This window comes from Castor canadensis, chromosome 9, assembly GCF_047511655.1.
Source record: "Castor canadensis chromosome 9, mCasCan1.hap1v2, whole genome shotgun sequence".
Classification (NCBI taxonomy): Eukaryota; Metazoa; Chordata; class Mammalia; order Rodentia; family Castoridae; genus Castor; species Castor canadensis.
This window is the reverse complement of record NC_133394.1, coordinates 53,214,128-53,231,356: the sequence shown is the minus strand read 5'-3', so window position 1 is coordinate 53,231,356 and position 17,229 is coordinate 53,214,128.

Below are 17,229 nucleotides of genomic sequence, written 5' to 3'. Positions count from 1 at the left end.
TAGGTACAGCTTGGAATAATGGAATGCATCTTTTTCACCAGAGACTATGTGTTAAGAAGTGCTCAGAGCTCAGGGAGAAAATTCAAAACACTTGAGTTTTAAAATTCCTTATGATTCCAAGTACTTTGAGTTGATTTTTGCTTCCCACCTTTTAGGTAAGCTGGTTACTATTTTCTCCTTTGTCAAACCATATCCCTTTCAAGTTGGTGGTTGGATTTCTGCTGTTTGGATGGAATCATTTGGGCCATTTTTCCTTTTGGAAACATGAAGATGCTTTTGAATCAGAGATTCAAAGCCAGTCTTTGTTAAACCACAGGATGTCAAGACCCAAACTATTGGCCACTTTCATATGTTGCCATCATATTTTGAACTTGTATCTTTTTTTTTCCAACAGCAACACTACTAAAGAATATTTAGTTCCTAAATGAATGACATTCTTTTATGTGAAGAGACTATTTCCTGCAATAAGCCTTTGCAGTAAGCCTTCAGTGTAGTAAGACATCTTGCAATAAGAGGTGCTTCTTTGTGATGATGTTTTAAATTTTACTGCAGAATTGTTATCAGTGCTGGTGATGCAGTAGTATCATGAAAAATTCTCATGGTTGTTGATACCTTGTAATGGTACTGCTTCTGGAAGTGATAAAAATTTCAGGTGAATTTCAGAAGTTTATACAACATTTACTGTTTTCTCCGTAAATCAGCTTTACTGATTTAATGTTTGTTTTTCCCATTTCTTTGTCACTGGGATAAAGAATAAGTTTGTTTCAGAGCTCACTTTCATGAAAACATTTCAATTTTAAACATTATTTTGCCTAAAATTACCATTCTGATGCTTTCTAAAAGAAGTATTTTGTAGATTATATTTCACAGCAAAATTTCCAAATCTGTATCAAAACCTTAAAAAATTGTACACAGTTGGCAACTGTTTTGTAAAGAATTTGTGAATTGTAGATCTAACATTTAATAAAAATTCATTTTAGCCTAGTTTTTTACAAAAGGTAGTAAACCTTTAAACATACAGTCTGGACCCAAGGCTCTGACACCTGCAGAGCTTGACACCCTGAGAGTGCAAACTTCCATACATTGCGCCTGCACAAACAGGCCACTCCGAGGTGGGCAGGGAGACACAGGGAAGCTCCGGACTCCCCTGCACTGTGCACAGGGCCATGGGAGACCTGGAGGCCCTGGCCGCCCATGTACTGGCTCCCAAGAGGAACCTGGGAGAGGGTTGCCCGCTAGTCCTCACTCCTGACATGCTGCTCAGGTGGGAGGAGAGGCCTGCATGCTGATGATGTCTGGCTGGCAGGGCCTCTTCTCCTGAGCTGTTCTTTAAAGTGCACACCCCCTCCCCCAGTCTTAGGCCTAGTGTGCCTGGTGGGGTCTGGCGTGGATTTTTACCCAGACTCAACCCCACTCAAGCTATGGGAGTTGCTGTGCCCCTCCAGGACCCCTGCACATTCTAATGGAGCCTGAAGAGATGAGGAGGAATTAGAGGGTCAGGCTTGCCTGGGAAGTGGGAACAGTCAGTTGCTAATTCAAACAAGCAGCCTGATTTGATCTCCTCTGACCATGTGCTCTCAGTTTAGATGGATTGTAAAGAGGTGAGATTTGGCAGTGGTAGCTTAATGTCCTTTGACATTTTTCTCTTACTGCCATATGAATGCCATTTAGTTTTCCTTGGATGGAGAATTTTAAGGATTTTTCATGCCACTTTACTCTGCTTTCAGCAGACATACAAACATGAGTTTAGACATTTATAGCTTTACCATTTCTTTTACTTTAAGCATTTGGTATTAGCAGCATTTTATATCAGCGTGGACCATGTACATCTGAAACCTTACTGAAGTGCAGAAATACAGACTCACCTTGCTCATCACTACTGATCCTGAGCTGAAAGGTATTTAATCACTACAAATGATGAGTTTTGCATGTCTTCTAGGGTCCACATTTTTAAGCATCTCAAGTGGTCATTTTTCAGCTCTTTTTGTAGAAGTGAAAAACTACCATCTAAAGTACACTGATTTTCAAGGGGCCCAAGGAAGCAAAGATACAGAAATTGAAAAGCTCACCTTCCCCACCCCCCCGCCCCCGACCCAGTGCATTTTAAGTGGACTGAATCGTTTGATTTTGCAGAATCTTATGTCTTCACAAAACAGTCTCCTATCATTTCTCTTTGAAATAGCTTTTGCAGTTAATATGTCCAAATGAAAGAGGCTGGAATTTTTACACAATTGTGATGATATCCGTTATCTGTTTGAGAAAATACACATTGTATGTTCTTTGCCTCATTCTGTCTATTCTTACTATGATAAATTAATTTTCTGTAACTTGTGTCTATTGTCATAATAGTAAGATCAAAGAAAATAAAATTGGATCCAACTAGGGAAGCAAATTAAGAACCATTTACTAAATAACAGAACACCCAGTAGAGTTTTATTTTTCAACTATTTCCATTTGATTTTTTAAAAAATATTTCCTTTGATTCAAATCTAGGCAACTTTTGTTGTTCAGGAAATTTTTGTTTCACCTTTTGGATCAGTGCTTGTTCATCTAATTTTTTTCCCTTCTAGAATTCCTCCCACTTCCTCATGGTTGTCTCTGCTCAGGAGTCTCATATCTAATTTGTTGTAGCTTGCTTCTCTCCATTTAGTCTTCCATAATTCCATATAGTGTTGCAAGTGTCCATCTTTTTCCCTTTTGAGTGTTGGAATTCAGAAACCATTGTCTTTTGGGATTTTGAAGTTTTTTTCAATCAGAACTTTATGATTTAAATTATACTTTTCATTGCATTTATGTAACCATCAGTCTTAGAAGGACCTTCTGTTGATGGCCATCTGAACTTTGTTAGCTTGACATCATTTTTGTAGTGGGGTTGAACAGTGAAGGGAAGTTTTATACCACTTGAGCCTTGGCCCGGCCTTTTTGTGTGTACGTTTTTTTGAGACAATGTCTGGCTAACTTTGCCCAGGCTGGACTTGAGCTCAGTACTCTGCTCTCAGGAACATGGGATTGCCATGTACACCATCATGCCCTGCTGACTTTTCTCTTTTAAGCGGTATTCTTTAGTGGTTCCCTACCCTTCATATCTACGAAAGTTGAATCCCTCGATACTTGAGCAGGTCAAGTCCCAAGACTGAAAGGCAAAGGAAATTTATTCTCCAGTACAGGCCTTCTCATCTGAGTGCTGTTGACATTTTGGCCTGGATATTATTGCAGGGTGCTTTCCTCTGCATGATAAGATGTTTAGCAACATCCTTGCCTCTACCCTCTAGATGTGTGTAAGCACACCTGGCTTTCACCACCACCAACGTCTCTGAACATTGCCAAATGGGTGCTGGGGGCAAAATTCCACTTGATTGAAAACTTGTGCTCTGGTAGGTGAGTACTGGCAGAAGAGCAAGATGACAGCTTTGTGGAGATGATGATAGACTTCTGCTTGTAAGTGTAAACAGGAAACATAGATAAGAGCAGCCCACCTCTCTCAAAGTACTTTAAAAAATGGAGGTCAGTGCTAAATCATCTATCGTCATTCATATTCAGATCATCTGCCCAAGGTCCTCTAGGACACTATGGGTCTTTGTCTTCATTTTGACAAACTTCTCCTTGCTATCTTAGTTAAAATAGTCAAATTGCCCTTCCTTTTAGGCAAATTATTCCAGTTTTTTTTTGAATCCCATTTCCTGTAGTCTTTTTAGAGGATTTATCTTATTCTTTTGTCTTGTATTTTCCCTGTATGTGGTGATTTGAATTGTTCCTGTTGGTTTCATCTCTTTCCAGTTTTAATCTCTCTAAAAAACTTGCTCTGAATATGCTGTCCCAATTTCAAGATTAATTCATTACTCATTCTGAAACTCTTCTCTTTATAACCTCTGTCTAAGTTATCTCTGAAATGTGCTGAGCTTCACTAACAACTTTTGTGTAGTCAACCCACACTTCTAACCTAACTCTCATTCCAGACCTGTATATCCAACAGCTGTATCTGGATATGGCTGTCCTTAAGATATTTTGTACTCAGCATACTAAAAGCTAAATTTCAGATGATCACCCAAATTGGTTCTCAATAGCCCAACCAGAAAGATAATTCAGAATATTAAGAGCTACTGCTTACTGTTATAGCTAATGTGGTAAATCTTAACAATGATAACCATGAAATATCTTGGCACATCTCTGTTTATCCTATAAGCTTTCATTCCTTTTTTGCTCAAATTACTAGTGAACTAACCAATGTACCTAGATCCCCTTTCTATATTCTCTAGTCCCTGTCTACATGATAGTGACCATGATAGTTTTGAAATTCAAGTCCAATTCATCACATTCTGCTTCAAACACAGTAGTGATTTAATTCATTCTCCCTTTCTTTATTCTTGAATCGGCCTGTTTCAACCGTCTGGTCACACATTGTTCCCTTCAGAATATACCAAACCTGTACTTTCTTCTCTGTCCTTTTCCATACTAAATGATGTTAACCCTCAGGACTAAAACCAATACCTTCATCTCCCCTGTGAATGGGTCACATTTTCCTTTTTTTTTTTTTTTGACCCAGATTTTCACTCTTTAGTTTGCATTTATAAATGAGCTATAAAAAAAAAAAGAATTAGGAAGAAGAGCAGAAGACACCATAGCACTATAAACAGGACTTGTCTAAGAGATGGGTAACCTGGGACTTGATGTAAGCTTAGCAACAATCATCTGTGGACCTCCTGGCTTCCTTAATGTCACTTCACATGGACTTCCCTGTACCTTACTGGCTTTGGCTACTCACTCTTTGTTCTTTTTTTTTCTTTTATTCATATGTGCATACAATGTTTGGGTCATTTCTCCCCTTTCCCCCCGCCCCCTCCTTTACCTACCTCCCTTCCTCCCTCTCTCTACCCCCCACTCCCTCACTAGCAGGCAGAAATTATTTTGCCCATATCTCTCATTTTGTTGAAGAGAGAGTATAAGCTATAATAGGAAGGACCAAGTGTTTTTGCTAGTTGAGATAAGGATAGCTATACAGGGAGTTGACTTGCATTGCTTTCCTGTGCATGTGTGTTACCTTCTAAATTAATTCTTCTCGAACTAATCTTTTCTGTAGTTCTTGGTCCCCTTCTCCTATTGGCCTCTGTCATTTTAAAGTATCTGCATTAGTTTCTCTGCATTGAGGGCAACAAATGCTATCTAGTTTTTTGGGTGTCTTACCTATCCTCATACCTCCCTTGTATGCTCTCGCTTTATCATGTGATCAAAGTCCAATCCCCTTGTTGTATTTGCCCTTGATCTAATGTTGGCATATGAGGGAGAACATATGATTTTTGGTCTTTTGGGCCAGGCTAACCTCGCTCAGAATGATGTTCTCCACTTCCCTCCATTTACTTGCAAATGATAAGAATCCATTCTTCTTCATGGCTGCATAATATTCCACTGTATATAAATACCACGTTTTCTTAATCCATTGGTCAGTAGTGGGGAATCTTGGCTGTTTCCTTAACTTGGCTATTCTGAATAGTGCTGTAATAAACATGGGTGTGCACATGTCTCTGGAGTAACCTGTGTCATAGTCTTTTGGGTATGTCCCCAAGAGTGGTATTGCTGGACATGTGGTAGATCTATGTTTAGATTTTTAAGAAGCCTCAAAATTTTTTTCCAGGGTGCTTGCACTAGTTTGCATTCCCACCAGCAGTATAAAAGGGTTCCTTTTTCCCACATCCTCACCAACACCTGTTGTTAGTGGTGTTTTTAATGACGGCTCTTCTAACAGGGGTCAGGTGGAATGTTAGTGTGATTTTAATTTGCATTTCCTTTATGGCTAGAAATGGTGAGCATTGTTTCATGTGTTTTTTGGCCATTTGAATTTCTTCTTTTGAGAAAGTTCTGTTTAGTTCACTGGCCCATTTTTTATTGATTCATTAATTTCGGGAGAATTTAGTTTTTTGAGTTCCCTGTATATTCTGGTTATCAGTCCTTTGTCTGATGTGTAGCTGGCAAATATTTTCTCCCACTCTGTGGGTGGTCTGTTCAGTTTCGAGACCATTTCTTTTGTTGAGCAGAAGCTTTTTAATTTTATGTTGTCCCATTTATCTATGTTATGTCTTAGTTGCTGAGCTGCTGGGGTTCCATTGAAAAGTCCTTACCTATACCTATTAGTTACAGAGTATTTCCTACTCTTTTTGCACCAACTTTAGAGTTTGTGGTCTGATGTTAAGGTCCTTGATCCATTTTGAGTTACTATTGGTATATGGTGATAAAGATGGATCTAGTTTCAGTTTTTTGCACACGGCTAACCAGTTTTCCCAGTGGTTTTTGTTGGAGAGGCTGTCTTTTCTCCATTGTATATTTTTAGCGCCTTTGTCAAAGTAAGTTGGTTATAGTTGTGTGGCTTCATATCCGCGTCCTCTATTATGTTTCACTGGCCTTCATGTCTGTGTTTGTACCAGTACCATGCTCCTTTTATTGCTATTGTTTTATAATATAGATTGAAGTTGGGTATTGTGATACCTCCAGCATTGTTCTTTTTGCTGAGTATTGCCTTGCTATTCATGGTCTTTTGTGTTTCCAAATAAATTTAACAGTAGATTTTTCAATCTCTTTGATGAATGGCATTGGGGTTTTGATGGGAATTGCATTAAACATGTAGATTGCTTTTGAGAGTATAGCCACTTTTACTATGTTGATTCTACCAATCCACGTGCATTTGTGATCTCTCCACTTTCTGTAGTCTTCCTCAACCTCTTTCTTCAGGGGTTTATAGTTTTCCTTGTATGGGTCATTCACATACTTTGTTAAATTCACACCTAGGTATTTGATTTTTTTTTAGAGGCTATTGTAAATGGGATTGTTATCATATATTCTTTCTCAAATTGTTCATTATTAGTGTTTAAAAATGACAATGATTTTCCTATGTTGATTTTATATCCTGCTACCTTGGTATAGCTGTTGTTGGTGTCTAGGAGATTTTGAGTAGAGGTTTTTGGGTCTTTAAGATATAGGATCTTATCATCTGCAAATAGGGATATTTTGACTGTTTCTTTACCTATTTGTATTCCTTTTATTCCTTCTTCTGGCCTAATTGCTCTGGCTAGGAATTCCAGTACTATGTTGAATAGGAGTAGAGATAGTGGGCATCCTTGTCTCATTCCTGATTTTACAGGGAATGGTTTCAGTTTGTCTCTGTTAAGTATAATGCTGGTTGTAGGTTTGTCATATATAGTTTTTATAATGTTGAGGTACTGTCCTTCTGTTCTTAGATTTCTTAGAGCTTTTATCATGACATGGTGGTAAACCTTAACAAAGGCTTTTTCTGTATCTATTGAGATGATCAAGTAGTTTTTGTCTTTGCTTCTGTTAATGTGATGTGTTACATTTGTTGATTTTTGCATGTTGAACCACCCCTGCATTCCCTGAATGAAGCCTACTTGTCGTGGTGAATGATCTTTTTAATGTGTTGTTGATTTCAGTTTGCCATTATTTTATTGAGGCTTTTTGCATCAATGTTCATTAAGGAGATTGGCCTACAGTTCTCCTTTCTGGAGGTGTCTTTGCCTGGTTTTAGGATAAGTGTAATACTGGCTTCATAAAATGTGTTAGACAGTTTTCCTTCCCTTTGTATTTCACGGAACAGTTTAAGGAGGGTTGGTATTAGTTCTTCTTTAAAGGACTGATAGAATTCAGCAGAGAATCCATCAGGTCCTGGGCTTTTCTTTTTGGGGAGGCTCTTGATTGCTGCTTTAATTTCATTTTGTGTTATAGATCTCCCCTCCATCCCTTCGATACCCGGCAGAAACTATTTTGCCCTTATCTCTAATTTTGTTGAAGAGAGAGTATAAAAAATAATAGGAAGGAACAAGGGTTTTTGCTAGTTGAGATAAGGATAGCTATACAGGGAGTTGACTTGCATTGATTTCCTGTGCATGTGTGTTACCTTCCTGGTTAATTCTTCTTGATCTAACCTTTTCTCTAGTTCCTGGTCCCCTTCTCCTGTTGGCCTCAGTTTCTTTTAAGGTATCTGCTTTAGTTTCTCTGCAGTGAGGACAACAAATGCTAGCTAATTTTTTAGGTGTCTTACCTATCCTTATATCTCCCTTGTGTGATGTAGCTTTTATCTTGTGACCAAAGTTTTCATGTCTGTTTTTGTGCCAGTACCATGCTGTTTTTATTGCTATTGCTTTGTAATATAGTTTGAAGTCAGGTATCGTGATACCTCCAGCATTGTTCTTTTGACTGATTATTGCCTTGGCTATTCATGGTCTCTTGTGTTTCCATATAAATTCAGCTGTAGATTTTTCAATGTCTTTAATGGATGTCATTGGAATTTTGATGGGAATTGCATTAAACATGTAGATTACTTTTGGTAGTATAGACATTTTTACTACATTGATTCTACCAATCTGTGAGCATGGGAGAGCTTGCCACTTTCTATAGATTTCCTCAATCTCTTTCTTCAGAAGATTGTAGTTTTCCTTGTAGAGGTTGTTCACATCTTTTGTTAGGTTTACACCTAGGTATTTGATTTTTTTGAGGCTATTGTAAATGGAATTGTTTTCATATGTTCTTTTTCAGTTTGTTCATTATTAGTGTATAGAAATGCTAATGATTTTTCTATGTTGATTTTATTTCCTGCTACCTTGCTGTAGCTATTAATAGTGTCTAGGAGCTTCTGAGTAGAGTTTTTGGGGTCTTTAAGGTATAGGATCATGTTGTCTGCAAATAGGGATATTTTGACAGTTTCTTTACCTATTTGTATTCCTTTTATTCATTCTTTTTGCCTAATTGCTCTGGCTAGGAATTCCAGTACTATGTTGAATAGGAGTGGAGATAGTGGGCATCCTTGTCTAGTTCCTGATTTTAGAGGGAATGGTTTCAGTTTTTCTCCATTAAGTATAATGCTGGCTGTAGGTTTGTCATATATAGCTTTTATAATGTTGAGGTACTAACCTTCCCTTCCTAGTTTTCTTAGAGCTTTTATCATGAAATGCTGTTGGATCTTATCAAAGGCTTTTTCTACATCCATTGAGATGATCAAGTGGTTTTTGTCTTTGCCTCTATTAATGTGGTTTATTACGTTTATTGATTTTGGTATGTTGAACCACCCCTGCATTCCTGCGATGCAGCCTACTTGGTCGTGGTGAATAATCTTTTTGATGTGTTGTTGAATTTGGTTTGCCATTATTTTATTGAGAATTTTTGCAATGATGTTCATTAAGGAGATTGGCCTATAGTTCTCCTTTTTGGAGGTGTCTTTGCTTGGTTTTGGGATAAGTGTAATAGTGGCTTCATAAAATGTGCTTGGCAGTTTTCCTTCCCTTTCTATTTTGTGGAACAGTTTAAGGAGGGTTGGTATCAGTTCTTCTTTAAAGGTCTGATAGAATTCAGCAGAGAATCCATCATGTCCTGGACTTTTCTTTTTGGGGAGACCCTTGATTGCTGCTTCAATTTCATTTTGTGTTATAGATCTATTCAGGTGGTTAATTTCCTCCTGGTTCAGTTTTGGATGATCATATGTATCTAGAAATTTTTCCATTTCCATAAGATTTTCATATTTATTTGAATATAGGTTCTCGAAGTAGTCTCTGTTGATTCCCTGGACTTCCATGGTGTTTGTTGTTATCTCCCCTTTTGCATTCCTGATTCTACTAATTTGGGTTTTTTCTCTCCTCACTTTAGTCAGGTTTACCTGGGGTCTGTCGATCTTGATTTTTTGTTCAAAGAACCAACTTTTTGTTTCATTAATTCTTTGTATGGGTTTTTTTTATTTCTATTTTGTTGATTTCAGCTCTTATTTTTATCATTTCTCTCCTTCTATTTGTCTTGGGATTTGGTTGTTTTTGTTTTTCTATGAGTTTGAGATGTATCATTAGGTCATTGATTTGGGATCTTTCAGTCTTTTTAATATATGCACTCATGGCTATAAACTTTCCTCTCAGGACTGCTTTTGCTGTGTCCCATAGGTTCCAGTAGGTTGTGTTTTCATTTTCATTGACTTCCAGGAACTTTTAAATTTCCTCTTTTATTTCATCAATGACCCATTGTTCACTAAGTAATGAGTTATTCAGTTTCTAGCTGTTTGCATGTTTTTTGTCTTTATTTTTGTTGTTGAGTTCTAGTTTTATTGCATTGTGATCAGATAGTATGCATGGTATAATTTCTATTTTCTTATGTTTGCTGAGGCTTGCTTTGTGCCCTAGGATATGATCTATTTTGGAGAAGGTTCCATTGGCTGCTGAGAAGAATGTATATTGTGTAGAAGTTGGATGAAATGTTCTGTAGACATCAACTAGGTCCATTTGCTCTATGGTATGTATTAGGTCTAGGATTTCCTTATTGATTTTTTGTTTGGATGACCTATCTATTGATGATAGTGGGGTGTTAAAGTCTCCCACGACCACTGTGTTAGAGTTAATATATGTTTTTAGGTCCTTCAGAGTATGTTTGATGAAATTGGATGTGTTGACATTGGGTGCATATAGGTTGATAATTGTTATTTCCTTTGGTCTATTTTCCCCTTTTATTAGTATGGAATGTCCTTCTTTGTCTTGTGTAATCAGTGAGGATTTGAAGTCTTCTTTGCCTGAGATAAGTGTTGCTAGTCCTGTTTTCAGGGACCATTGGCTTGTAAATGTTCTTCCAGCCTTTCATCCTAAGCTTATGCTTATTTCTGTCGGTGAGATGGGTCTCCTGTAAGCAACAAATTGTTGGATCTTCCTTTTTAATCCATTTCGTCAAGCGGTGCCTTTTGATGGGTGAATTAAGTCCATTAACATTAAGTGTTAGTACTGATAGGTATGTGGCGATTCCTGTCATTTAGTTATCTTAGTTGTTTGAAGGTTTGATTGTGTGTCCCTAAGTTGAGGTTACTCTCTACTTTCTTGCTTTTTCTTTTCCTGTAGTTTGGTGCTGCCTGTCCTTTCATGGTTATGTTGGGTTTCACTTTCTGTGTGCAGAATCCCTTGAAGAATCTTTTGTAGTGGTGGCTTTGTGGTCACATATTGTTTTAGTTTCTGCTTATCATGGAAGACTTTTATTGCTTCATCTGTTTTGAATGATAGTTTTGCTGGGTATAGTATCCTGGGGTTGAAATTATTTTCATTCAGTGCCTGGAGGATCTCACCCCATGCTCTTCTTGCTTTTAATGTTTCTGTTGAGAAGTCTGCTGTGATTTTGATTGGTTTACCTTTGTATGTTATTTGTTTTTTCTCCCTTACAGCCTTCAATATTCTTTCTCTAGTCTCTGTAGTTGTTGTTTTAATGATAATCTGCCGTGGAGTGGTTCTATTTTGGTAGGTCTGTTTCGTGTTCTTGAGGCTTCCTGCACCTCTATGGGCATAGATTTCTCTAGGTTTGTGAAATTTTTGTTATTATTTTTTGAATATATTACGCATTCCTTTTGCTTGCACCTCTTCTCCTTCTTTGATGCCCATGAGTCTCAGGGTTGGTGTTTTGATGGAATCAGTAAGTTCTTGCATTTTCTTTTCACAGCTCCTGAGTTGTTTAACTAATATTTCTTCAGTTTTTCCTTTAATTACCATTTCATCTTCGAGTTCTGAGATTCTGTCTTCTGCTTGTTCTATTCTGCTGGATTGGCCTCCCATTTTGTTTTGCATTTCTGTTTCATTCTTTTTTCTGAGGTTGTCTATATCCTGAGTCGCTTCCTCCTTAATATTGTCTATTTTCGTTCTGAGTTCATTTATCTCTTTATTAATCATGTTCTTTGTTTCCCTTGGTGTTTATACAGTGCTTCTATAGTTTCTTTTATTTCTTCTTGTGCTTTCTCAAATTCTCTATTTTTATTGTCCTGGAATTTCTTGAGTGTTTTCTGTACATTTTGGTTGACTATATGCAGTGTCAGCTCTATAAATTCTTACTGGTTACTTGCAGGATTTCTTTCAGGTTGTTCTTGTGGGCTTCTTTTGGTTTTTTGGCATAGTATATCTCCATTTTATTGGAGTCTGGATCTGGGTATCTCTTTTCTTCATTTCCCTCTGGTTCCTGTACTAATTTATTATTGGAGGGAAAGTGGTCTCCCTCTTTTTCCCTCTTCCAATCATTGCCCTTGCTATTGTTACTTTCCCTTTACTGTGTGTAATTCAGTATTGTCTACCTTATAATAATAACAATGGTGATTTCTAATATGGAAGGGTGAGAGGAGAGGGAAAGCAAAGAAGGTAAAGAAAAAGGAAAAAACAACCAAAACACACAGACACGCGCACACACACACACACACACACACACACACACACACATACATACACACATACACACTCACAAAAAAAACAGAGGCAAAGAAATAAACAGGCAGAGATGGTGTACTAATAAATGGTGTGCTAAGCTGGCATTAGAAACACAGGGAGAGGATAGTAAAACAAAAAGAAAAATCCCCAAGTTCAAATGGAATAAGTTTCAGTCTTCATAATTTTGGTGGTAGTCCTTCAGCCTGCAGTCCTGGTGTTGATGTCTGAGAAGAAGTTTTGTCATTGTCTCATCAAAGGGGAAAAACCAACAACAAAAAAAACCCCAACAACCAAAGCACAACAAAACAAATAAATCCCAAGTTTAAATACAATACACTTTCAGTTAGTCCTTCTGCATCCAGTCCTAATTCTGTCGTTGTCTCATCAAAGGACAAAAAAAACAGAAAAAAGAAAAAAAAAAAAAAAAGAGTCCAGAGACAGCTTTGTGAACGTCTATCTGAGGCTGCGAGTCAATTGCCACCTACTGTCGGCCTTCTGCTACTGCAGGCTTTATTTATGCAGATCTCAGGAATGAGCTTTACACTCACCTAGACCTGCAGGCTTTGTTTAGAGTTCTGGTCACATGACCCTTTTATTTTCTCCACTATATAGCCCTACCTTTCTGTTGCAGTTGCAGTCTTTTTTTTTTATTGTTTAGAGTTTGCATGGGGATATGCCCCTCCCTCACTCTGCAGTGGAGCGGGCTATGCTTTAGCCGCTTTTACAAGCCTTCCCTTCTCCAAGCGCACTGGGGGCGGTGCTGCAACTCCTACCTTCTCCTGCTGGCTTGTTTATTTACAGTTTGAGTGGGGCGTGCTCCTCCCCCACTCTCCGGATCTCAGGGTGCCCTGCCCTCTTTGCTATGTGTCTTTTTTCTTTCCAGCTACTTGTTTATTATTCAGTTTGGGGTTTTTTTTCTCTTTTTTCCCTGGTTGGGAGTCAGCCTTTCCAGGAGGCTATACCGGTTTACTGTGTGCCACTTAGCTCACCTGGTGGTCTGCATCTTCCCAAGCAGTCTAGGTGCTGGTGTCTGCTGGCATGGGAGCCCTCCTGATTTCTCTGTTTAATGTGGAGTGGGGATGCTATGCGTGGGCTGGGGGTGTGGAGGAGTCGGTGTTTTGCCTCTTCTTGGTGGTTTTTCCTGCCAGGTGTATCTCCAGCATCTCTTCAATTTACTTTAAAGCATGCTTTCTGCTTCCTCCCTCTAGTCGCCATCTTGGAATCCCTTCCACATTTCCCTATTATGTATTTATTATCCTATTTGTTTTAATGCTCATAAGATTAATGCCCATCTCCTATGCTCTTACAGTTGGATTTTGGTGAAAGCACACAGGTTGACTGTTCTGTCCTCAGCAGCCAGTATTACACCTGCTAGTAATAAAAATTCAAAACTAGAAGCTACGTTATTGATTGGGCAAATTTCCTTACATGTGTGAGGCAGTCCACAATATCAGTGACTGAAATTTCCTAAAGATAACAAGTGGGATCTTACAAAGTTGCTTTGCAATAAAGTGAACCACAAAAGATGCCTTGCTCTGTGTTTCAGATTGGCTGTACCAGTGTTTCTTTAGATAACTGATGGTAGTTATCTAAAATATTGAAAGTAGTGAGATCATTGAAAGATGGCAGTTTGATATTGAGTGCGACAAGACTGTAAATGTAAATCATTGTTACTTTGATATGTTTTTTCAAAACTTACTTTCATTGCTATGAGTTGTAATTATACTGAGCTAGTTTCATATAAGTATAGTGTGTTCCTTAGGTATATTTTCTAAGATACCTCAAGGAAAATTTCTTGCATTTATGTTAGTATATCATTGATTCATATAGTTAGGATACTATTAACATAAGTGACTTTAGTGTCAATCAGTGACTTTTTTTTAATTTTCTTTTTTATTAATTATATGTGCAAACAATGCTTGGGTCATTTCTCTGCCCTGACCCCACCCCCTCCCTTACCACTATCCCTCTCCCCCAAACCCCTTGATACCCGGCAGAAACTATTTTGCCATTATCTCTAATTTTGTTGAAGAGAGAGTATAAGCAATAATAGGAAGGAACAAGGGTTTTTGCTAGTTGAGATAAGGATAGCTATACAGGGAGTTGACTTGCATTGATTTCCTGTGCATGTGTGTTACCTTCTAGGTTAATTCTTTTTGATCTAACCTTTTCTCCAGTTCCTGGTCCCCTTCTCCTATTGGTCTCAGTTGTTTTTAAGGTATCTGCTTTAGTTTCTCTGCGTTGAGGGCAACAAATGCTAGCTAATTTTTTAGGTGTCTTACCTATCCTCACACCTCCCTTGTGTGCTCTCGCTTTTATCATGTGCTCAAAGTCCAATCCCCTTGTTGTGTTTGCCCTTGATCTAATGTCCGCATATGAGGGAGAACATACGATTTTTAATCTTTTGGGCCAGGCTAACCTCACTCAGAATGATGTTCTCCAATTCCATCCATTTACCAGTGCATGATAACATTTCGTTCTTCTTCATGGCTGCATAAAATTCCATTTTCTTGGTCCATTTGTCAGTAGTGGGGCATCTTGGCTGTTTCCATAACTTGGCTATTGTGACTAGTGCTGCAATAAACATGGGTGTGCAGGTGCCTCTGGAGTAACCTGTGTCACAGTCTTTTGGGTATATCCCCAAGAGTGGTATTGCTGGATCAAATGGTAGATCAATGTTTAGCTTTTTCAATAGCCTCCAAATTTTTTTCCAGAGTGGTTGTACTAGTTTACATTCCCACCAACAGTGTAAGAGGATTCCTTTTTCCCCACATCCTCTCCAACACCTGTTGTTGTTGGTGTTGCTAATGATGGCTATTCTCACAGGGGTGGGATGGAATCTTAGTGTGGTTTTAACTTGCATTTCCTTTATAGCTACAAATGGTGAGCATTTTAATCAGTGACTTTTGAATTTGAATTTATTTGATGGTATGTGCAAAACTGCAAATGATATATACATTTTAAATGGACTATTTTCAATTATTCAAAGATACTTTTAACTATAGAGGATGGCTCTAGATCCTGCTCCGACAAGACAAAGCACTACTATACTTCATTTACTTTTTGTTTTTTTATTCATTTGTTCATATGTGCATACATTGTTTGGGCCATTTCTCTCCCCTGCCCCCCCCACCTCTCTCCCCTACCTCCGTCACTTCCACGCAAAACCCGTTCTGCCCTTTTCTCTAATTTTATTGAAGAGTAGACATAAGCAATATTAAGGAAGACATAGCATTTTTGCTAGTTGAGATAAGCATAGCTATACAGAGAGATTGCTAGCATTGCTTCCATGCACAAGTGTATTACAACCAAAATTGATTCCTCTCTACCTGACCTCTTCACTACTTCCCGGTCACCTTCCCAAATTGACCTCTGTCATTTAAAGGTTATTGTATTAGCTCCTTTGCAGTGGGGACATCAAACACTTTTTCATGTTAGATTTCTTTTGATTTACATTTATATTTTCTTATGCCATTATATGGTTACTCTATTTTAAATGGCTTTCTCCATTTAAAGAAAAAATAAAATCTAATACTGTGTTTTCTCTACTGTAATAAATATGCATTATGGAAAATAAATTAGCATTTAGAGACCAGGCTAAACTTTCTTTTAAATAGTAGACTACAGTGTGTCCCTTGATAGAGACAGAGAGGTTAATTTTCGTTTTGACAAATGATGTATTTTCTTATCCCCAATTAGGTTCTTTTGATCTATTGATTTATATAGTCCAAGATTTGGTTGTACTTGAAAAATAGGAAGAGTTGCAACCACAGTTGATTTCCAATTCTGAGGAGCTTTGCTTTCATTCATTTATTACCACAATCCACAAAGTGAATAACATGGTGACCTACAAAATTCCTGTCAATGAATGAAGGTGAGATGAGAAAAATAATGTAGCTGTAATTCTCAAATTTTGTTTTCCTGGAACCAAGTCAAGTATAGCTGATACATTTTATTTCATTTGGGTAGTTTGCAGATGGGTTTAGCTAACATTATACTTTGGATGTGTATAGTGGTTCCATTTTTGGGAAACATGTTTGACTTACCACAGAGTTAACCTAATGAGTTTACTTCACACTTTTCAAGAGAAACCAGCAGATTTTGTCTGCATTATAATTTAAATTCCCTTGCAGGTAGTAGTTGTAGATGGAAAATATTTGCTACAAGCTAGATACATAATCATTTTTTCAAGTATCTAGACTCAGAATATAGAGATATTTAAATATTAAATATAGCAAAAGAAGTCTTAGTATTTAGAATCTTTACTGAGATTCAGAAAGTAGAGAAATATTGCTTTATTGGGCCCTTTTGTCATGTTCCGTTATGTAGATCCCATTTTGAAAAACTACTTATTATTAGATTTTAATTAATAGAACTTGAACCCATGATGCAATGGATATTTATACTGCTCAATTCCTCACATGAAGACTTGTTAAATTTTTTTAATGTTTTATAAAATCAACCTTTATGTGACAATGATGAAATCAAGTGTGTCTTTTAAATGTCTTAAAAGATTTTGATATTAGTGTTGTATTAATACAGTTAAGTCATAGGATAGATTCAGTATAGCAAATCATACCTTTTCATTATACTGTTTTCATCTAATGACAATATATTTATATTATGCTTCATTATAAGTGAATAATTTTCACCTTTAATGATTTCAATTTAACAAATGTTATACTGTAAGTTTATACTCACCCTTATTGCCCACTGAGTTTTTCTTACATTCTTAGACATCATGGTTATTCATTCACCTTCTTTACTACCCTTATCAGCTGTATTCTCTTCATTAGTTCTTACCAGAATTTCCAAGATCAATTTAAAACTTTAAAAACAGTTCTAATCTCCAGTCTACATCGTAACTTATTTTGTAATTATATTCATTAACACTTATATTGAAGACTATTCTAAGATCTTCATGCATTTTGACTCATTTAAACGTTACTATAACTTAGTGTTCATAGCCTGTATCCAGTCATACAAAAATTATGTATTTACCATTTATTAATGTACAGAATAC